The following is a 22627-nucleotide window of genomic DNA, read 5'->3' on the forward strand; positions in this document are numbered from 1 at the left end:
ACTTGGGTGAAAATTGACTGGGGGGTGTCAGGGCTGGTGACAAGGGTACAATTGGCCTCAGGGTGCTTGTTATGACACCACTGCCTCTGCAGCTGTCATCAGCCCCAGGGAGGGCAGCGCAGTCTCTGCACGGGCCTGGTGTCCGGGCAAAGACAGTGACCCCATGCCCTGGGGATCTCCTGGGACCTCCCTGCCCTCTCTCTCAGATGGTTTGGTCCAGCCCAGTGGTCTTCATGGAACCCTTGGGGCACCTGGGTGGCTCGGTCAGTAGAGCCTCTGACTCCCGATTTCAGCTCAGGTCATGATCTCAGGGTCGTGGGATCGAGCCCCGTGGCGGGCTCTGTGCTGAGTGTGGAGACTGCTTGGGATTCTCTCTCTCTCTGCTCCTCTTTTTCTCTCTCTCTAAAAATAAAAAAAATAAAATAGTTAAGTCATGGAACCCTCTAATGAAACCTCCCTGGGAGTGGGGAGAGAAGGAAGAGAATCCCCAGGGGTGTGAGAGCCCAGGAAGCACAGAGCACAGCAGGAGGAAGGCAGGGTCCCCAGGGCTGGGTCAGCCGCACAGATTCCCAAGCCCCACTCCAGAGACTCTGAAGCCATTGGTTCTTTGCCTCGTGGGTAAGTCCTTGGCCTCTGGTTTCCCGTCCTGCTCCCTAAGGTCTGGGATTTGGGCAAAGTGCTCCCCTTCTCTGGGCCTCAGTTTGCTCCTCCTGTCAAAATCCAGATTCTGCCGAGTACCTTGTTTGTGGATGAGGATTCAGCAAGACAAAGCACCTAAAGCCTTCTCTATTGTGACTATCAAAAGGCCTCCTCCACAACACATAGCTGGAAGGTCACTACCACCCTGAGGACGCCATTGTTGTCAGATTCCATTGAGCTCCTCCACGATCTTCTCTTCAAGCACTTTCCCCGCACCTGCAACCGTCTGCCTCTCTCCTCGCCCTTCCCCCCCTCCTCCTCCCTCCCTCCTGCCTCTCACCTGCCTCCTCTCAGCCCCCACCCTGACCCTGGAGAGAGACGCAGCCATTCTGCACAGCCTCACCTGGGAGACTAGCGGGTCCTACTGGGACAATGGGCTTCTGGCGAGTCGTCCTCTCCCCAAAGCCTCTCAGAAATTGGGGGCAGCTTCTGGAGACGCTGTTTTTGGCCCAGGCACCACCAGCCCAAACAAAGGCATTTTCTATGGCTGCTGGGAAGGCGACAATTGTTTTCATTTAGCGAACGTTCACTGCCAGTGCCAGTGTTTTCTCTTGGAAGCCAACGTTTGGTTGAGAAGACAATGCCAAGCTAAATATTTTCTCTGCATAGAAATCCCTTTAATTTTTTAATCATTTGGCAAACATCGGCTCCCTCCCTCCCCTCGCCCTTCTGTTCTTCTCCCCCTCGCTCTCTGTCTCTGGCTGGGTCTGTGTCACACCCAACATCTGGGCTGGAAGGGAACGGTTTGGTGGGGCACACGATTGTTTCCAGACCTACAAATGGGGGGGTTGGTGCAGACGCACAGCTGGTTGACGTGTTGACGTTGTCGTTTGAGATGTTTTATCTGGATAATGGCGGTTGATGCAGAACATGGCCTTCAGCCCCCGCCCCCCCGCCCCGCCACCCCCATCCTATCCCAGCTGCTCACACTAAGTTCTGGTTAAGAGAGGCCAAGCAGGCAGTGATGAGGGGCCCCTATGCTGCCAACCAGGGCCGGGGCAACAACAGCTCTCCATCACTTTATGGCTGAAGCAGCTGTGGGTCAACATGCCCCTCTCGCTTCCTAAGTGCCCCCCGAGGAGGACAACCCCATCTCGCCCTCCGTGCCGAGGCCCAAAGGTACTCAGAGCCTCGGGCTTCCGAATTCCCTAGATCCAGGAGGGAGAGCGCCCTGCCCCGTGCCCCGCCCTGCCTCCTTCCTGACACCACAGCTGGGGCCGGACCCTCAGAGGGTGACTCAGAGGCGGGAGCATATCTGAACAAGACACAAAGAGTAAATGGATCAATGGATCAATGGATCAATGGATCAATCAATGAATGGATGGGTGATCGTGTGAATTTGTGAATGGGTGAGTGAATGAATGGCCCACGCTTCGTGTGAGAGGCCAAGTGAATGAATGAACGCGCCCCTGTGTTTGTGCCCAAGGGCGCAGTGTGCAGCACGGACATTGGAGGGGAGGCCAACGAATGTGAAATTGGGTGGAACAAGTCTCCACGGAGCGCGTCCACGGTAAAGGGCGACTGTGTTTGTTCCTCCTCCTTGATGAAAGTTCTGCCATCCGCAGGGAGAGCACCAGCTTTGCAACCCCGGGCCCTTTATCTGGGGTTGACTGCTGGCTTTGTCATTTCTTAGCTTGTGACCTTGAGCAGCTTGCTTCATTTCTCTGGGCCTCAGTCTTCTCATTGGTAAAATGGGATGAGCGGGCAGCTATCTTTTGGGTTGTGTGGAAAGGATTTGAACATAAGGCCCTTGCCAAGTTTTAGTGCTCGTCTCCCTGAAGGGGGGTCAATGGAAAACATAACCTCATCGCCTGGTAGCACAGCGGGTGAAGGCCACCCTTTGTTTCCAAGGGAACATCTCCTCTCTCTGTGGAAAGACATCTGGCTACAAGGACATCTTCGGGAACACAGATACACCCAGGGGACACTGCCAGACTCCTCTGTCCTTCCCCTCTCTCTCTTAGCTCCTGGTGAATGTTTGACATCACATGGACCCAGACAGAGTGGGTGGATTTAAGAAAAATACTTCTTGGTATGAATGATGGAACTTCCTAGAAAGAATCACTACTAAATACTAGCAGGGGTAGCAGAGAGAACGTTCACTGGGGCTGAGCATGTTAATTGCCGAGGCCTGCCATCGTTATGAGCCAGATAGCAAGCAATGGTGTGGAGCTGGGCCGACGCTGCTGAAATTCTTCCTGGCAGGTGGCCTTGGCCGTGTTATCTAACCTGTTTACCTCTGTTTCCCCATCTGTATCATGGCAAAAATAGCATCTACCTCAATGCTTGGAATATAGCCTGGCACATGGTGAGCAATACATAAATGTTAGCTAGTATGGTGGTGATAGTCCCCGACTACAAGCTCATTCTTTTTTTTTTTTTTTTCTTTAACGTTTATTTATTTTTTGAGAGACAGAGACAGAGCATGAGCTAGGGAGGGGACAGAGAGAGAGGGGGAGTCACAGATTCCGAAGCAGGCTCCAGGCTCCGAGCTGTCGGACCCCGACGCGGGGCTCGAACCCACAATCCATGAGATTGTGACCTGAGCCGAAGCCGGATGCTTAACCGACTGAGCCACCCAGGCGCCCCAACGCTCATTCTTGCAAGAGGATTACGCAGCCTCTCCCCACTGTGACCGGGCTGGGGCACGTGACTTGCTGTGGCCACTGGAGTGCAGACAGGTTGAACTGGTGTTCCAGGTCCCAGAAGAGCTTTGAAGAGCATCTTCTGCTTGCTGTCTCCAGCCTGCCTCCACCATGAGAGCAGCGTGTTCTAGATTATGGTTGGTTCTTCAGCCTAGGACGTGGTACAACAAGACATGTGGAGCTCAGCCAAGTCTGGCCAAGTGCAGGAAAGCTGCAGTCCCCATGTAATGAGAGCAAGAAAGAAATGCTGCTTGTATAAGCTGCGAGATATCGGGACTGCTGTTACCTGCAGCAAAAGCCGACCAATGCAGCTATTGTTACCATCATTATCCCCATTTTATAGATGAGGCAACCGAGGCTCCGAGAAGTTAGGTTACTTGCTGTGTTTACACAGTAATTACGGGGGTGCAGATGGAATTCAAACTCGAATCAGTCATTCATTCAACAACAAGGGCTGGCACTGAAAAGGTAGACAGGGCCCCGGCTCTTGTGGAGCTTACATTCAGCTGGGCAGGAACAGAGAAATACAAGTCAATCGGTAAATACACAAGAAAATTTCAGGCTGTCATAAATAGAGTAAAAATAGGGGTAAAAAATAGAGTGATGTGATCGTGCCTGGGGAGGAGTGATGGGGTAGTTTTGACAGGATGGTCAGAGAGGATCCTTCCGAGGAAGTAACATCTCCTTTAAGGTATCAAGGATGAGAAGAAGCCAGCCCTGGAGAAGAGCGTGGCACAGCAGAGGGAACAGCAAATGCAAAGGCCCTGAGGTTGGAACCAGCATGGGGTGTTCCAGGAGCAGAAAGGGGCCTGGAGTGGCTGGGGGCAAGTGAGGACCGAGAGTGGAAGACCGGGGTGTCGAGGGAGAAGGGCCAGTGACGCGTGCTTTGTCATCCATGCTCTGGAAGGCGGGGGGAGTTTATTCCGAGTGCGCGGAGGATTCTAAGCAGAGGAGAGATGTGTTTGCATTTGCTTTCTAGAATTACGGTTATTTGGGATGGAGAAGGCAGGAGGCCAGCTGGAGGCTATGACAGCGATGTAGGAGGAAGCAGTGGCGAGGCCCCGCGTGGGGGTGGAAACGAGAGAAGCGAACCGACTGCGGATATCCTTCAGAAGGAAGGGCTGTGTGTTCGTTGGAGGTTTGGAGGTGGGCGAGATAAGGAGGTGGCTCAAGGATGACCTTCAGGTGACCTTGGGGGGGGTTGGTACCTGACTGACTTGAGGAGAACTGGAGGAGGGGCCAGCAAGCCACTTCTGTCCAATTCCAGAGGAGGAGCTCATTATGAAGAAGCTCCAGGGGGCCCCTGGGTGGGGGGGGCTCAGTCGATAAATCATCGACTGGATTTCAAGCTCAGGTCATGATCTCACAGTTTGTGAGTTCAAGCCCCGCACTGGGCTCTGCGCTGGCAGTGTGGAGCCTGCTTGGGATTCTCTCTCTCTCTCAAAATAAATAAATAAACTTAAAAAAAAGAAAAAAAAAAAAAAAAAAGAAGCCCTGTGACCCTCGAAGCCTGAGACCGTGTCCTGTCCGCTCCGGTAGCCGCCAGCCATGGATGGCTACCAAGCACTAGAAGGATGGCAGGGCCACGCTGACGTGCACGACGAGTGCATGTCAGACTCCAAAGACTTAGTACGGAAACCAGAATGTAAAACAGCTCATTAATAATTTTTATATTGATTACACGTAGAAATGGTAATATTTCAGGTATGTTGGGTTAAATAAAGTAAGATAAATAAGATATATATAACAAATGTAACATAAATATCATATATGTAACAAATGCTACCTGCTTCTCTACTTTTAAAAATGTAGTTACCAGAAAAATCTAAAGTTACTATGGGGCTCACGTTTGCGGCTCGCACTGCCTTCCTACTGGGCTATGCTGTCGTAGAAGGACCACAATGGGGTGCCACCCCACATAAGGATGTAATTGCTACAGCACTGCCCAGAGCTGTCCCCAAGGCTCTCTTCTTCCTGTCCTCCGGGGTCCCTGGGCTCCCTCAGCCAAGAGTAGGTGTCAGATTTCTCTGCAAAGACTGACAAGTTCTCACTCCAGCCCCTCCGGACCTGTTTTTGCCTAGAAACCACATGCAGTTTTCATCAGAAAGAAAAATACACACAACACGAAACTAAAGAAAGGAGCAAAATTTCCCTGACGCACTGCCAAGCAACTGTTCCATCTCCCACAACGCCCCGCAGTTTCTTCAAACACAAAGACGTTTGCCACATGGTCAATGAAATCATTTGGGAAAGTGTCAAAAGACTATCCACTTCGCCGGGAAGTTTGGGAGCCCTGAGATTTCCCCATTCCCCACAGCGGTCTCGGGGCCATTTACCTGTTTCCCCCTAGCTCAAAGCTCCCCTGGGGGTGGTCCCTGAGATCACACCCCTGTAAATCCACAGCCCCACCAGACCCCGCACCCACAAGGATTGCCACTGAGGGTCCGCATGGGCCCTGGGGGCGCCTTGGGGCTCTGAGCAAATATCATTTCTCCTTCATGGAGGGTATTTGAACTCAGCGGGGTCAGGCAGTTTTTGAAAAGTGTCATATTCCCTGCCTGCCCACAGCCTAGACTGGATACGCCACCTTGCCCTGGGGCCATTAAACAAGGCGGAACCTCAGGAGAGCAAGATAGCTACGGAGAGAGGCAAAACCCAAAGAGACCACCCAAAGAGAGAGCCCAGAGACAGTGAGACAGAGAGAACAAAGGGAATACAGAGCAAGAAGGACACCTTGGGTACTCAGGTAGGGCCAGGCCTGAAGAAAGTTCAGAAGAACGGAGTGCATTTATTCATTCATTCACAAAACTGTAACTGAGTACCTACTATGTGCCGGGCACTGCACTAGGTGTGGCTAATTCAACAGTGAATTAGAGCGTAGCAGGTCTGGCATCTGCCCTCACAGGCTTGCAGACCTGTTGGGAAGATTAAACAAAGAATGTGTGGATGTATTTATAGTGAAAACTATAAATGCTATACAAAGATAAGGATATGACGCCGTGAAATCTGCACCAGAGACATTCGAGCTGAGCTGAGAGACCAGGAAAACCTTCCTTGAGGAAATGACGTTTGAGCTGAGATCTGAACAGTGACTTGGGGCTAACTGCACAAAGAGGAAAGTGAGCATGCCAACCGAGCAGTGCAAATGACATGTGCAAAGGCCCTGGGGCAGAGGGAGCGGAGTGAATTTGAGGACTAGAGAGCAGTGTGGTTAGAGCAGAGACAGCTAAGGAAAGCTTGGCAAGAGATGGCTCTGGAGATGGAGGCAGGGGCCAGACCACACGGGCCTCACGGAGGTCCCAGAGTCAGGTAGGGAAGTAGAGTCGAGACTCTGAAGCCAAAGGCTAGAAAGAGGAGGAGACTTGTTCATCGCCAAGGAGAACAGGTGCATGGTTGAAGCAGTGACAGAAGCTGGTACTGTACTATGAGTGGGTCACACCCGGAGTCAATCACCTCTGCGTTCACAGACCCAAGATAACTTTTACTTGGTGGGGTGTCCTGATGATTAGATGAAATGTGCCTGGGACACACTTGGCAGAGAGTTGGCACGTGGTGAGCGAACATGTTCTAAGCAATTATGAAAAAAAAGCAATTACGTATTAATCTATTATTAATATTGTGGAGATGGGACGGGGGACGCAGGCAGGGAGCCCCACAGCAGAGCCAAGACCTAGGGACAAGACGGTTTGGGTCCATGGAGGAGCAGGACTGTCGAGAGGCTGAGCAGTCCAGGCAGGGCACTGCCAGGCTTCCCCAGGACCTGCCACCACAGTCCAGGGATCTCAGTTCCCGCCTCTCCTCCTGCGTGCCTGGGAGTTGCCCCGTGTTTTCCAAGAGGGAGGCGGACAGAGGCGGCGTCCTGGGGCCCCGTCCTGGTGTCTCCCTCTAACGACCTCAGCCTTGAGCGTGAATTGAGAAAAAAAGACCCTTGTTCCTCCCGTGGGAGCTTGGGCACCAGTTTCTGAGATCTTCTCCAGAAGCAGTCACCCTGGTGTCTTCTGGGCGGAGCCTTCGGGGAGCCTGGGAGCTTAGCATCAAAGGATCATAGACGTCCGGGCTGTGAACAACAAGGTTTAACATGCTTCAGGCTTCTCCGAGGTTCCAAATTTTTCATCTGCCTTTAAAAAACTTTTTTTTTTTTTCAATTTCAAAGGGTTGGAGGTTTTTGTCTTGCTTTAAAAAATGTTGCCTATGTCTGAAGAAATCCACACAAAAGAACTTGGAGATTCGGGAGGTGATTAGTATACAGGTAATATATATATATATTTTTTTTGCTTTCTCTTAATGATAAAAGTAACATACACCCAACCTGGAAACTTGTAAAACACAGAAAAAGATCAATTTTAAAAAATTGACCTAAACCCCCTCTCTGCAGATACTCACTGTTAATGGTATTAATGTGTAGCGCATGTATATATATTTTTTGAGCTCTTATGACAATATACGCCAGCCATTACATTTGAGGTTTTTATGCACGGTTTTATCTTGTCCTCACAACAGCCCTATAGGGTAGTACAAGTATTTATTCCCAATTTACAGATAAGTAAAGTGACCCTCAGAGGGTCACACAGTTTGTTCAAAGTCATTCACATTAGGTGGGAAGACGCAAAGCTGGAATCCAAACCCTTTCTGACCCTAAGCCCACCCAGATCACCACCACATTTATTCAGCTTCTGACTCTGGTTATATCCTAGTCACCTTCCTTTCTTTTTCCTTTCCTTTTCTTTTTTTTTTCTTTCTGAGAGAGACAGAGAGAGAGAGAGAGAGAGAGAGAGAGAACGAGCAGGGGAGGAGCAAAGAGAGAGGGAGACAGGGGATCTGAAGCAGGCTCTGCCCCGACAGCATGGAGCCTGATGCAGGGCTTGAACTCACAAACCATGAGATCATGACCTGAGCTGAAGTCGAATGCTCCACTGACTGAGCCACCCAGGCGCCCCACTACCTTTCTTTCTATACACACATTTATATGTGTTATATATATATATATATATATATATATATATATATATATATAATGTATACACATTTAAGGTAATATTTACACTTATACTGAATTGCCCAGGTTATTTTGCTTTTTCACTTTGCAACACATCACGCGTATTTTCTCAAATCAACAATACTCTTCGACAGCACTGTTGTTAATGTCGGTATAGTATGTTTCAGTGCAGACTGGTGGCGGCCCTCAAGGTTCGCTCCAGGGTCATCTGGGAACTTGTTGGAAATGCGAATTCTCAGGTCCTGGCCCCAGACCTACCGCATCAGAAATTCTGGGAGTGCGGTCCAGGAATCCGTGTTTTAATCGGCGGTGACTCTGATGCAGCTCAAGTTTAAGAAGGGACCCTTCAGACGTTCTGTATTTTTCTGAATTAGTCCCCTCTAACGGATATGTTTAGATTATTTCCAGGTTTTGTTTACCAAAAACCAGGCAAAATAAGCATCTTCGTTTGCCCACTTCTCTGAAGATCAAGAAAGTGATTTTAAAATAAAACAGGTGTCGAAACCAAATCAAAACAAACAAACGGAACGCGAATTAATAGATGCTACACTTAAAAAAAAAAAAAGGGAACTAAAGAAAAGCATGAGAGATTTTGGTCAGACCCAAGGAAGTACTCTCTTTCCTGGCAGGACCACCTGGCAGGAGGAATGTCTCTGGAGCCCTGGATGTCATCTGCGGGGACAGCTCTGTCCCGCAGCAGCCTGGGAGGCCCCCGGGACACTGCTGATGCACTCCAGGCCCTTCTCATGCTTTCTGGGCTTTGAAGCATACTGGCTGAGCCGTTTATTAAAGAGACAGCTGCTGTCTGGGCCCACCCAGCGGGAGGAGGGCAGAGGGGCCCGGAAGCCGCGAAGGTGGATCTAGAGGGTAGGCTGGCCACTCACCTCCCAGCTGGTGATTTCATTAAGCGAGTGCCTGCTGAGCGGGCTCTGCCCCACGCCTCACTGTTGCCCTGCCAAGCTGCAGGGTTGTCGGCCTGGGGCCGAGCCCAGACTTCTGAAATCAACTCCAGGCTGCTCCCTGGGTTCTTGGAAGACACCCTCCATCTGATGCCGAATGGAGATCGGTCAGCGGGGCATTTTGCTGCCTGTTCTGGAGCTCAGGCTATCGTCAACGCCCGCCAGCTCTCATTTCCTGTCCACGCCTCCAGCCTGCCTGTTGGCAGGAAAACTTCCCTGGAACCTGATGGGCCCGAAGGATGCCTTGACAAAGAACTAAGGAAAGCAGTTTTAACTTTCCGGTGTGTCTGTTTTCTCGCCTGTGAAATGGGAGTAGCCGGCGAACCCCGTCCAGTGAGCAAAGGGACTGCTTGTGGGGTGTGCGCGGTGAGTCTTGCATGTGACGTGGGGTTTTGACGTCATTGCTGTGTATTCCGAGTCTAGAAGTGGCCGTTGTGGCTGGCTACTAAGGAAAGCACAGGTCTCTGGGGACATGTCGCCGGGGAGCAACAGGGCTCTTCCGCTTAGTGACTGTGTGACTGTGGGTTTGTCACGTCTCCTTCCTGAGCATCCGGTTCCCCGTTGGTGAACAGAGGTGATAACGTCTGCCTCACAGGATGAAGGTGAAAGCTGTGTGGGTAGCAGGGCCGAGAGTGCCTGGCACCTGGCGGGCTGCTTAGCAAGGGGGCCGTCTTTCTGCCCGGGAGACGGTGAGATACAGCAATGTGTGTTTTTCACATCAGACACCTGCAAACTTGGGTCTTGGCTTTCCCAGTGAACGGGCAACTTTGGACACGTTACTTGACCTCTCTGTGCCTCAGTTTCCGTCTCTGTAAAATGGGGGAACAAAAGCACCTACTTTGTAGGGTTCTTGAGAGAATAAAATCTGTTCTTAAAATGTGAGGGACTGTTTGGAATCACTGTTACCGTGTTTATTTTCCAGATGTGGCACAGCCTGAGTCTCTGTGCCATCAAGTATCTGGAAATGTGGGCATGCCAGGAGAGGCCACTGCCTGCCAGTTTTGATGGGACATTCAGTCGGTGGATGTTTATTGAGCACCAGCTGTGTGGCAGGCCGTTTACTGACCCCTTCAAGCCCCTTGGGCTCGGGGTTTGTGGAGGACCCATGGCAGAGAAGCCCCAGGACTGCGCATGCAGGAGGGCACAGAGGGGGCCACTGTCGGAGGCAGTGCACGAAGGCACAAAGGCACGGAGGCAGAGGGGGTGAAGGTCGGAGGAAGTGCACTGCCCTTGGCCACCTTCCAGCAAGGAAGCAGAGCTCCCAGCTGGTGTGGATGTGTCTCAGAGTGGTCCCTGACTGCCCCTCTCCTACAACCTCCCGAAGAGCAAGACCTTGAATAATTTCGGGTTCAACATCAGCCCTCAGATTCCACTGCAGGTAATTCAAGGGAGAAAAAGAACAAAAATCAATGCGAACCCAGTCTCCGGGTCTGAGGACCAGTCGCCTCTTGTTTGTAACCTGAAGGGATCAATAGAGATGCTTCTTTGGGTCCATTTTGAAGCTCAATACCATGGATGCAATTTGGTTGACAATTATGAGCAATCAGTTATCTTGTACAGCCTCGCTCCCACCACCAGCCGCCAGTTCAGGCAATCATGAGCTATTACCCGGGGCGGGGGGGGGGGGGTGGCGCTGGCGAGGGACTGGAAACTATGACATGCTCACCAATGATCACTCAGGAGTAAACGGAATTCGTTGATCAATTAAGTCGCTGGGATGGAGAAGTTATGAATGCTCCAACGCAGAAGGCTAGCTTCTTCTTTTCATATCCTTTAGCCAGGGGTAGGTTACTATTGATTAAATGATCTATCTCCCTGGCATTGGCAGTCACAGGGGCCAAGTGTCTAGGTTAGGGATCGCAATAGTTCAGAACATCCAGTGCCCCCTGCTGCCATCAGGAACACACAGGGACAGTCGCCTTCACGACGCAGATATCTTGAGTTAGGGTGGATAAAAATCTATGGGGTGCTCCTGGGTTTTAGGTGCCCCAGAGATGGCCCGAGCTAGGGCTTGGCAATTCCCTTGTGGGGAACCTTCCTCCGGGATTCTTGGCTTGTGGCCACTTGGCTGCAGGTGCACACAGAAGCAGCCCTGTGCAGAGTGGGTGAACACCGGGGACCTCGACCCCTCCCGGGTCATGAACTGCTTTGGAAAATGGGTGTAGCCTCTTCATCCTTTCTCTGGAAAATTGCTCAGATCCCCCAAGTTTTGCACATCCTTTTAAGGCCGCCTATGAAACCCGTGATAAGAATGTAAAGCCAAGAGTTTGGGAATCAAATAAATCTGAATTCCTTCCTGTTTGCAAGCCATGTGATCCCGGGCCGCTAACCTTCGTCCTTCAACCTGCATTTCCTCCCTGTAATGGAAACGATAATACTACTGACCTGGTAGAATTGCAAGCTGGTCCACGTGAAGCAGTAATCCGTATGCCTAGCATGTAGTAAGTGCTTAGTAAACATTAACCAGCATCATTAGTAACACGAATAATAACTATTAGTAGGAAATAACTATAAATCATGTACTGTCTCTATGCTGCATCTGTAAAATGAGGATATAATAGTACCCGCCTTGCAGACACATCGAAGGAAGTGTTACTTAAAAGGATGTGTATGAAGCACTTAGCCCAGGTCTGGCACATTATAGGTGCTCAATAAATAGTAGTTCTTTATCGTGATTCTGGTGGCTCTTATTTTTCTAATGAATATTACTGATTATTTCCTGGGCCCTCCCATCTGCCAGGGCAGGCTTGGGCTGAGGGGGATTCTGATGAAGGCCTTGGCAGCTGGCCATTGACAAAGATGGTGGTATTCATGGTGGCCTCTGGTGGGGGGCAGGGAGGCCACAAACAACCACATGATGCAAGCTACCTGGCCCCAACTCTGCAATGGATATGCTGTGTGATCTTAGCTAAGCCTCTTTCTCCATCTGGCCAGCACTTTCATTTAACTTCCTAAACCAAAGTTGATGATTTGCAGTGGTCCAGACTACAGTTGGCTCAGCCCATCTTGTCAATTGCTGGAGACATTTCCTGTAGCTGGGTCTGGACTGGTGTGGCCTGATGCTAAGGGTGGACCAAGGAGAGCAGTAACTTGACCAAAGGCAAAGAATGCCCCTCCTTTGCCTTCTCCTTTCCTTTGGAATAATAGGGTTTGCTGTTCCCCAAAACCTCCTGGCCACTGTGGGTCATCTCATTCCACCACATCTAGAAGTTTCAGGTTGGGCTAAGATTGCCCCCTGTCACGGTCCCAGGAGGCCAGGTAGCCAAGTCCTCTCTCTATCCTTCCCCAGGAACCACGGGCTGCCTCATGCTTGGTACTTCGGCCGTGGGGTTGGGATAACCAGGATGTCTGGCCTCCACCATTGGCTTATAGATCTCTTGGAGCCTTCAGATCTCTTTCTGTGGAACGGGGTGAATAGCCCTCGTCTTGCCGTATCCTGGTGGCAGAAAGGCAGGACTTCTCCATGTGGAGCAGGGACAGTGACGTGGCCACCTACAAAGCCAACGTCGCCTTCACCAGCCCTTTGAGTGAGCTGGCCCACCCCAGCAACCTATCCTCAGGACCCGTATGTATGGACGACCGGCAGAAGGTCGTGGAGGCAGCTGTTTCTCACCCTGGATTTGCCCCTCCCTCCCCTCCGAGGCCAGCCTCCTTCTCTGGGGCCCTTCTCTGCAGTTTTCAGTTTTCGACGCCATCTCTCCGCCTTCCTCCTCCATCTCGATGTTCATCCCATTAACCTTAAAAAGCAAACTGCCAGCTATTTTACCAAAATAGTGAGTTCATTCAAGAATAGCGAATTACAATCTAGAATAAGCAAGCTGCGGCAAAACAACAGGCAAGACCAGGAAAGAAAGGAAAGAAAAGCTCTTTGATAGAGGGAAGCGGGAAGCTGGGAGGAGCTGCTATCAAAAAGTCCATTGGAGGAACCTGGGAGCAGGAAGTGGCTTCTCATTGGTTGACTTGTGACGGTCTGTCATTGGCTGAGCTGTTGCTGGGGGAGGAGGAAGCCTGCCTTCCTCTTGCTAGGATAATAAAGAGGCAAAAGGTCTCTGTCTGTCTCTCTCTGTCTCTGTCTCTGTCTCTGTCTCTCTCTCTCTCTCTCTGTTGGGTCTGCAATGGATTTCCAGTGGTAGGGCGTGTGAGCTCCTGACCCTGTTCTAAATGAGGTTTGCCTTTATGTATTTTCACAATCCAGATATTTTCCTGCCAGCGTCTCAGCTCCCTCACTCTTTCTGTTGGCCAGCGCCATCCCTTCATTTCAGGACCCTGTCCTAGGTTCTTCCTTTCATGCATGTTCACAGCCAGTGTCACAGCCTGTCTTCCTAGGGGAAGTGAGAGCAAGAGGGACCGGGGTGACTCCAGATACCCTGGGCTGCATTATTAGAAGCATACAATTTAGGAGGAAGGAGGTGACAGTCATGCCCGTGGTTCTGCCAGGCCCCCCAAGTGTTATATTCAATACAGGTTTCCTGTTATCACTTCCAGGGAAGTGGGTGACCTTTCTTTTGAAAACACTCCTTAGTGTCTGGCATTATTTACTTAAGTGACAATTTGTTCTTCTCTCTCTTGCCAGACTGCATGCTCCATGAGGCTAGAGACCATATGAACGGGTGTAATTAAAAAATTTTTAATTTAAGCATTTATTCATTTTTGAGTGACAGAGACAGAGCACAAGTGAGGGAGGGGCAGAGAGAGAGGGAGACACAGAATCTGAAGCAGGCTCCAGCCTCTGAGCTGTCCGCACAGGGCCTAACATGGGGCTAGAACCAATGAACTGCAAGATCATGACCTGAGCCCAAGTTGGACACGTAACCAACAGAGAGCTACTCAGGCACTGGTGTCATTCACCTTGTGTTTATAGCTCCTGCCCACGTGTTACCACCATGGTAAGTACTCAGTATCAATTTATTGAGTATAGGAATGGATGAATGGATGGTAAAATGGATAAATAGGGTAGGAGGGAAAATAAAGACTTTCTATAGAGCCAGCCCCTTACAGGTGTGAGTTTAAAGGAAGTTACATTAATCTGAAACACAACGCTGTTGATTATTTTATGAGCAAAACTGGTTTATTTGGGGATAAAAGAGAAATGTAATACAGGACAAGCAAGCTATGCTAAAACCATAGGCAAGCCCAACAAATAAAGGAGAGGAAAGTTATTTTATGGAGAAGAGGGAGGAATGTGGGAAGGCTTGTTTTGAAAAGTCAGCTGGAGAGAAGCAAGAGTTCAGGATGATGACGTTTCTCATTGGCTGAGTGGCTGGGGTAGTTGATTTCATAAAGGAAATGCAGTGTACATTGCTCCCTGTTGGGACTTGTAATTGCTGATTCTTTTCTGTTAATGATTCTTCGGTTGGGGTCGGTAATTGAGGATTCTTCCTGAAATTGACATTGAATGGTATGGCTCCCCCCTCCAGCCTCCCTTTCCAGCTCCACAATCTACTTTAGTGAGGTTTTCCTTTACTAAATTTCATACTTAGAAGGGGGAGAAGCCCTATATGCAGAGGTCAGTGTCCTGTGAGTGTCTGGGAAGGCATCCCATCTCTGAGTCAGAATTCAGGTCTCCTCCCATCTCAGGGCATTATAGAAGGAATTGGATGGACCACAGGTCCTGGACATGCTTCTACCCACCCCTGCACCTCACCACCCCACCCCCTGGCCCCTACCCTTCAGCCCATTGGATGGCAACCTTGTGCCCCAAACCATCTTGCCTTCGGGAAATTACATGATCCTTTCATGAGCACCTGAGACTGAACTGGATTCCATTCTTGGGGTTATTTGCATTTTAATGACCAGGGAAAAAACCACTTCAGTCCAAGGGGTGATGCAGATGGGGTGAGACAGTAAGCCCTTGTGTGAGGCTCTTTAGGTGTTTAGAGAGAAGGTCTCTGGGTAAGGAGAACTTGATAGTTGATGTCCCACTGGCAGGTTTGTGGGCCATACAGCTTCACTCCCCACCCCCTATTCCCAACATGTACTGTTCCAGAAACGTTCTTTATTTCCAGAATGGAGCTGGGTTCTCCATGGCGGGCATCATGGCAGCTTTTCCTAACCCAGCTGCAGGCTCCCCTTTCCTTGCCTTCCCCAGGCGAGGAGGGTTCCTCTACCTGCCCAGGCCACCCAGCCTGGCTGGAAGCACCCCATTCAGCTCCTCCCAGAGATGTACTCCTGCATAGGGACTGTAGCTTTTGCAGAGATGGGACTGGAAGAGCCGGGCTGCTGCGAAGCCAGAAGTGGGTTTGCAGCAGTCCCCAACCCCTCCGTGTAATTAGGCAGGCACTGTTGGGAAGGAGGAGGGGAGCGAGAGCAGACAAGCGGCACCAGGCACCAGAAAAACAATCGCATGAAGTGCCTGCGGCTTCTCAATTTAAACAGTCTCCCAGAAGGCCCAGATGGCTATCAGTGACCCCACAGAGAACCTTGGGGTGGGGAGAGGGTGGGTGGAGGTGGGTTGAGAGGAAAGGGGCCTTTTCCCAGCCAACCCTGGGTGGGGAAATGGTCTCCCAGGAAAGCAGACCCACTTTTGCCTAAGTGGCTGGTCTGTGTAGCACATTCATCCGGTATTCATGAGCCTGGCATTAACTCTAAATGACAAGGCACCATGGGCTCTGGCCGTGATACTCAGTGTGGCCTTGTCGCTCCCTTCTTCAGCTACTCTGTGATTTCCATTAGTGAAATGCATGCACAGAACTCAGATGACAGTAGTCTGGACTTCCAGACATGGACACACACACACACACACACACACACACACACGCACACATGTCTGCACATGCACGCACACTGGCCTGACTTCTGACCCCATGCCTGGATGAGGGTGGCTGGAAAGGCACCTCCAAACCCAGCTAAACATCCTCAAGGACCTGCTCAGGACCTGCTGCGTCACAGAAAGCTAGAGTACCACACACGGAGAGCACCGGACCTGAAGTCAAGAGAACCGGGTTCAAGTCCCAGCTAAGAGCTAAGATTTGTCGAGTATTTCTCTACCCCTAGCACTATGCCGTGTGCAAGGGGTGCCTTATCTCCTCAAATTCTCAAGACAACCGCTCGAGTAGCTACCATTATCCCCTTCTACAGATGAGGAAACTGGGATCAAGTAACTTGCTTGACCTCCCACAGCCAAGAGGCAAAGCTGGAATTCAAATCCAATCTGTCAGATGCCAGTGACACGCAAGCTGGTGCTGTCACTTGGCTGCTTACTCACCGACGACACTCTTCCTGGAGTCCCCAGTTCCCTCATCTGCAAAACAGGCTCACACCTCTCCTGCTTCCTGCGCAGGATTGTTACGAAGCTCGCAGGTTACACACATCCCTACATACTCACCGAGATTTTTAAGCCTCTTGATGCATGTTGAATTCTAGGCCAGACATTCAGCCTGTCTGAGATAGCGGAGAGCATTTTTACTATGAAAGCCCTACTCTAATGATTCGAGAAATGTCCTTTTCCTCTTGAAAAACAACGGAACTGACGTGTTGTGGGAGAAGGACCCCGAGCCAGACTTGGCAATGCCCGAGAAGACCCAAGGTGATGAATTTCTGTGAACTTGCACTTTGGCCTCTCCGAGTCATTGTCCTGAGGGCAGAAGAAAGGGCCGGTAGGAGGGGGTCTGAGGCAGCTGACCCTTCAGCACCCCCACCCCCGCTCTTGCCCACAGAGAAAGTAGAGGAGCCACCCCAACCTTCCTGCGTCTAATCACCTTTGTCTTGTTGTGCTGTCCCCCAGGCCGGTTTTCCCAGACCCTAGAGCAAAGGATGTTTACTCCATTCCTACCTGAATCTGCGACCATCAAGAAAGCATGAGTGGGCTTTCTGGGGAGGGGGACTGGACAGCCAGCGGGCTGATTTTCCTGTGTCTTGGAGAGCTAGACACATGATGGCTGAGGCCACCAGGTCTAGGTTGACCTGCTAAGACTGAGGCAGCAGATTTCCGTTCCAAACAGCAGCCTTCACCTTCCATCATCCTAAGCATGAGCAAAGCCACCACCACCTACATGGTGGAGTTGGAGGGGCGCCCAGCTTGCCAGTCTGGCACCTCCACACTGAAATGTCCCAGTTATAGGCACACGAGACACACACATTCCAAGTGAGAAAGGCACTGGGAGACACTGTCGTGTGATGAAGCCGCTCTTCTGGGTTCTTTGGACCAGAATCAGGGGAGGCCACAGGCACGGTGAGTGCGGGGCCTTGGAGAAAGACGAGGTCGCTGGGAGCCATCGCCTGCTGGCTGCTCCCTTAGCTTTTTCTGTTCAGGCCCCAGAGCAGAGACAGGAGTCTCCTTCCCTCCCTTCATCCGCAAGCCTCTTCTCACCTCGCTTTGCGAGAGATTCTGCCCCAGGCACTCATCTGGCCACATCTGGTTGTATGAGTCATTGTACACTTATGAAGACGTGTGGATCCGTATCTGTATGTGCGTGTGTGTATACGCACGTGTGGGCATGTTGATGTGTACATAACACAGCGTGTGTGTGCGCGCGTGCACGAGGGTTTCATAAAAGCACAAACCCGTGTGTTTGCCCGTGTATGTGCATTCTCAGCCCGCCTGCCTCCAGATTCTTTTCCCTGCCTGGGTAACGGTACCTCCGGGCTGCTTTTCTACTGAGTCTATACTCGTATAGGGATTTCATTCTGATTCATAGCTTCTTTTCTTCCCCTGTGAGGATAAAACTCTCAGATCTATACCTCCAACCTCCGATCTCTTTTCCAGGCTCTAAAGCTTTGTTTCTGATGGATCACTTGTGTGCCTCTCAAACCCGATGGTCCCAAATTGTCCCTTATCACCCCTTTCCCCAAACCCGTTTTCCCTCCAGCCCTAAGTATGCTAGAGACTGGTATGGCTGCCCTCCCAGACTCCTTCACCCCTCACACCTTGTGACAGAGGCTTGTGGCTCCTTCCTGTGAAATGTCGCCTTCTGTTTTCACCACCGCCATCCTCGGCCAAGGCTTTATCACCACACACCTGTTCCACTCATGAGCCCCTAACTGGTCTCCAGGGATCCAGGCTCTCTGGCCCCGGCTCACCCAGTCCTGGGAGAGTGGAGCCCTTTCTAAAAGCATGAGCTAGATCTCATCACTTCCTATTAAAAACCTTTTGCTGGGTTCCTGTGGCCTTCAAAGTCAGCTCCACCAGAACCCAAATCTACCCTCTGATGCTTGCTACCTATGAGACCCTGTCCACATTACCAGGCCTCTCTGAAACCACACTACGGTTTTCAGAGTTATGGCCCAAACTAAGCAAGGCAACATGTGGAAGTCCTGCAAAATGTCTTTTTTGTAATATATATGCTATATAAATGTGCTTAAACATGTATACAATATAAATATGTGTGAGTATTGTATGAAATATGTATTTTCTTAATTCTAGTTCCTTGGTTTGGGGGGAGAGGTTGTGTGTGTGTGTGTCAATTTGCAAATATGTAAGAAAATGAGGGTTGTATATAACTACATGCACAGAAATGCTTTTATTTGTCTATCTTGTCATTCATTCATTCATTCATTCAGCATGCAAGCAAGCAAACGTTTGTTGACCCTACTATGTACCATGCACTGTAGAAAGACCTACGTTCTAGGCCTTAAGGATTTGGCTTCATATCTGAACTTCCTCTCAAGTCATATGCCCTGAGCAAAGTCCAGATTCATCTGTCAAATCCTACTTCCCTTGTCGAGTCCGAGTTCATGGAGGTGTGATGATCTTTTCAGGGAGGGCTGGCTGGCCCTGTCTGTCCATCTCTGAAGGCCCCTCACCCGGAATTATTTGTCTTGGAAATCGCCAGGCTCCACGGAGCCCTTCTACATCGTGGCAGGCCTGTCTTCTGCCCTGCTTTGCTCTGCCGAGCAGGAGGCCCTGGGCAGTGCAGGCGGTGGCCTGTGCAGAGGGGCAGAGGGCGGGTGAGGCCCCTGCAAACCCTTCCTGGGAAAGCCATGCTTGCCTTTGTGGGGGGCAGGGAGGTGGAGGTCGGCCAGACTCCATCAAACGGAAGGCTCTCCAATTTACTTTCAGGAAGGAGCCCCATTAACGCGAGCATTTGGGGAAAAAAACAAAAACACTAATCACCATCCGAAATGTACATGCTATTTCCCATCTGGTGTGCGGAATTGGATCGTCTCGGGAGTCTCGGGAAAATGCAGCAGATGGGCTGGGTTTGGAGCCCGTCTCCCCACAGGCAGTGGGGAGAGGAGGAAGAGGCTTGGCACAGGCAAGCCAGCCTGCGTGAGGAATGGTGGGCCCCGCCGGGTCCCCATCAACCGGGTCCTGGAGGAGCCCTCCCCGCCGTCAGATGCCTGATGCAGCCAGAGCAGCTGTGTTGGCTGCCCCTGTGGCTTCTGGTCCGTTCTGGGAAGCGGTGGCTCATGCTCTCAGTTTGCAGGAACTCTACAGCAGCTCAGGCTGCAGTGGTGCCAGGGAAAGATTTGAGGGGCTCAGACGCTGGCTGGGACTACCCCTTGGCTGTGCAGTATGGGGCCAGTCTCTCACCAAGGCTCATGGTCAGTGTCTCCCAGAGCGGCCAAGAGGCTCAATGAGGCCAGTGGGAAACACCTCCCACGGTGCCTGTGCACCTGATCACTTGGTTGGGATGCCCCCAGGCGGGGGATTTAGGGGTGCTCCAGAGAGGATGGGGGCATAATGATAGACCTCTGCTGGGGAGGAGGCCTCACCCGCGAGCTCACGGTCAGGCCGAGGGAAGAGGTGCCCAGGCCCCCACAGTGTACCACAGCAAAAGGGTGCGTGTGTCACAGACAACAGCTCATCCTGTGACCTCCGAGTAGAGTCAGGAGGGACAGGGGCATGTGCGGGCAGAAGACTGGAACAGCTCCTAGCAGGTGGACAGAGAGAAACTGGAAGAGAAAGAATGGGGCGGGAAAACAGAGCTCCTGCAGAGGACGAGGGAGACACAGCAAAGAGTAAACAATGCATGATGGCCGTCCCTTCTGGAGATGGGATGCCCCCCACCTCCATCTGACCCCCACTGATGACTGCTGTCCTATCAGGTGGCAGGATGCTGCCAACACTTTTCTTGTCTGCAGTGACTTTCAAACCCCCTCCCTGGGGCACCCCTCCCCTCCACATCTAATTAAAGGGAGGAAAGTAATTAAGGAAGGGCATGTAACATTCCTTGTTACACTGAACTTAATAACACCCCCGCCCCTCCCCCACCTCCGATCCATAAATATGACACGCAGAACAACTCGCTGCAACACCAAATTGTTTATTGCTTGCTAAGCTGGAAAGCACTTGAATTAACCTCCTGCATAAGAGGAGTTAGGAAAGATCCAGGCATCTTGAAGTGGAAAGAGGACATGAGCCAGACAGAGTCCTTGTCTGGGAACCCAGAGGATGAGGCTTCACTCACTCTCTCACGCACGCACTGCTTCATACAAGCATTTGAGTGCCCACCGTGTAATAGAGCATTTGGTAGTGCTCAGGACAGAGAGGAGGCTAAGCCAGGATCGCCTTTGCAGTTTGACACGCGTTGTCCTTTGCAGCTTTAAAAGGGGTGGCTCTGAGCCAGTGAGGGGAGGGCCTGTTGCATCGGGGAGAGGACCCTCCTCAGGCTGGGGCTGAACGGAGATGGTGGGACAGCTGCTCGGTCCTGGCTGGGCCATTGCTGTTCACCGGGCCCTTCATGTACGCAGGCACAGTAGGGTTACAGAGATGAAGTAGCCGCTGCCCGCCCCTCCCCCCCCCCCCCCCCCCCCCCGCCCTAGAGAAGCTCACAGTCAAGTTGGGGAGAGGGACGGGGACACAGCACGAGTTGCAGCATTAAGAGTGCCAGTCCTTAATTGAGATGTGTACCAAGTGCAGGGAAAACACGGGTGGCAGCCATCAACTTTGTCTGGGGGAACACTAGAAAGGATCACAGAGGAGCTGACATTGAAGGTGGGTTTTGAAGCGTAACTGGGAATTCCCAGTGGAGAGAAGGGTACGGGAAGATCTAGGTATGAGAAAAAGCTTGTGCGGAGACTCAAAGGCATGAAAGGGGAGGTGGCCTGCTTGGGCTAGAGTGGAGAGGGGTGGGGACCGGTGGGGGAGCCGGAAGGCATGGGGGTAATCTCAGGGAGGAAGATACTCTCTTCTACGAAGAGCAGTGTGATACGGTCTAACGGGTGAGCTGCCTGGATTCAAAACCTGGTTCCACCACCTCCTAACTGTGTCCCAGTCTCCTCATCAGCAGACTGGAAAGAACAGCAGCACCCACTTTATAGGGGAATCGTGTGGATTAAGGGAGTTAACACTTGCAAAGTGCCAGGAGCCCTGCCTGGCACGTAGCGTGCACAGATAATGGCGGGGATTACTATCTGTTTCTTGTCACCACCCCACCCTGGCACGCTGGTCTAGGAGCCATCGGAGGGTTTGGGACCGAAGGGCAATACCCTCTCTTTGCGTGTTGCATTTTGGAAAGGTCCCTCCAGCGGTGGTTTAGATCCAGTATGTCCCCGAACGTCCCTGTCCCAGAATCCCCTAGGAACCTTGTTCAAACATACATTCCCAGACCCTGCCCCAGAATGACTGAGTCAAAGCCCCTCAGATGAATGGGCACCAGGGACATTTGGGGGTGATGGAAATGTTCTAAAATTAGATTGTAGTGATGGCTGCATGACCCTGTACATTTAGTAAAAGTCATGGAATTGTACACTTAAAATGGATAAAGTTTATGGTATGTAAATGACATCTCAATAAAGGCATTAAAAAGTTTTCCCCAGGTGATTCTGTAAGCTGGCTCTGCCTTGAAGGTAGGGGCAGGCCGGTGGGGGGACTCAGAGCCTGACTGCAGGCTTGATGGGCAAGGTGGGGGGAAGGGACAGGGAGGTCACAGAAATCCTGCTGGCAGCTTGTGCAGGGCTCGCCTGGATTTGAGGCTGCTTCGCTGGGTTTAAATCCTCTCTCATCTTTACCAGGGAAGCCATTGGATTTCGCCCAGGGCTCTCTCTCTTCAGGGCTCCTACAGCACCAGCGTCTGGCGGCCTGCCATTAGCATGTGGCCCCACCCGCGGGATGCTCGGAGTCCAGGCTGGCTCCCCACCAGTCCTGGGAGCTCCTCAAGGGCAGGTCCACAGGGGCGCAGAGTAGGTGGTTTCCTAGTACGCAGTGGGCCTCTGTGCACACACCACTCCTGGCTTCCTCTGCGTGGGTGTGGACAGGGCTTCAGAACCTAGGAGGAGCAGGTGTTCAACTTGGCCTTCAAGTCCTGGTTGCTCAGAAGCCACCTTGAGATGATATGTCTTCATCTTTTCCTCCTCCTCTGGCCATCAGCTTCATCTGTGGCTTTTCTTTTCTTCAAGGCTGAGAGCTCCTTATAGGGGTGATTTGTCCTCTTGGGTTCCCAACTTTG

General features: G+C 51.4%; 1 protein-coding gene across 1 annotated transcript in view; it reads left to right on the forward strand.

The window, feature by feature from the left end:
• Window positions 1-14014: 14014 nt before the first annotated feature.
• The window catches only part of CSF3R (colony stimulating factor 3 receptor), a 475591-nt gene continuing 466978 nt past the window's right edge, over window positions 14015-22627 (forward strand). Inside the window, exon 1 of the mRNA XM_049617480.1 lies at window positions 14015-14026. The gene's annotated coding sequence lies outside the window, so the exon portion shown is untranslated. The remainder of the gene's footprint in view (window positions 14027-22627) is intronic.

The sequence above is a fragment of the Panthera uncia genome (genome assembly GCF_023721935.1).
Source record: "Panthera uncia isolate 11264 chromosome C1 unlocalized genomic scaffold, Puncia_PCG_1.0 HiC_scaffold_4, whole genome shotgun sequence".
Taxonomy (NCBI): Eukaryota; Metazoa; Chordata; class Mammalia; order Carnivora; family Felidae; genus Panthera; species Panthera uncia.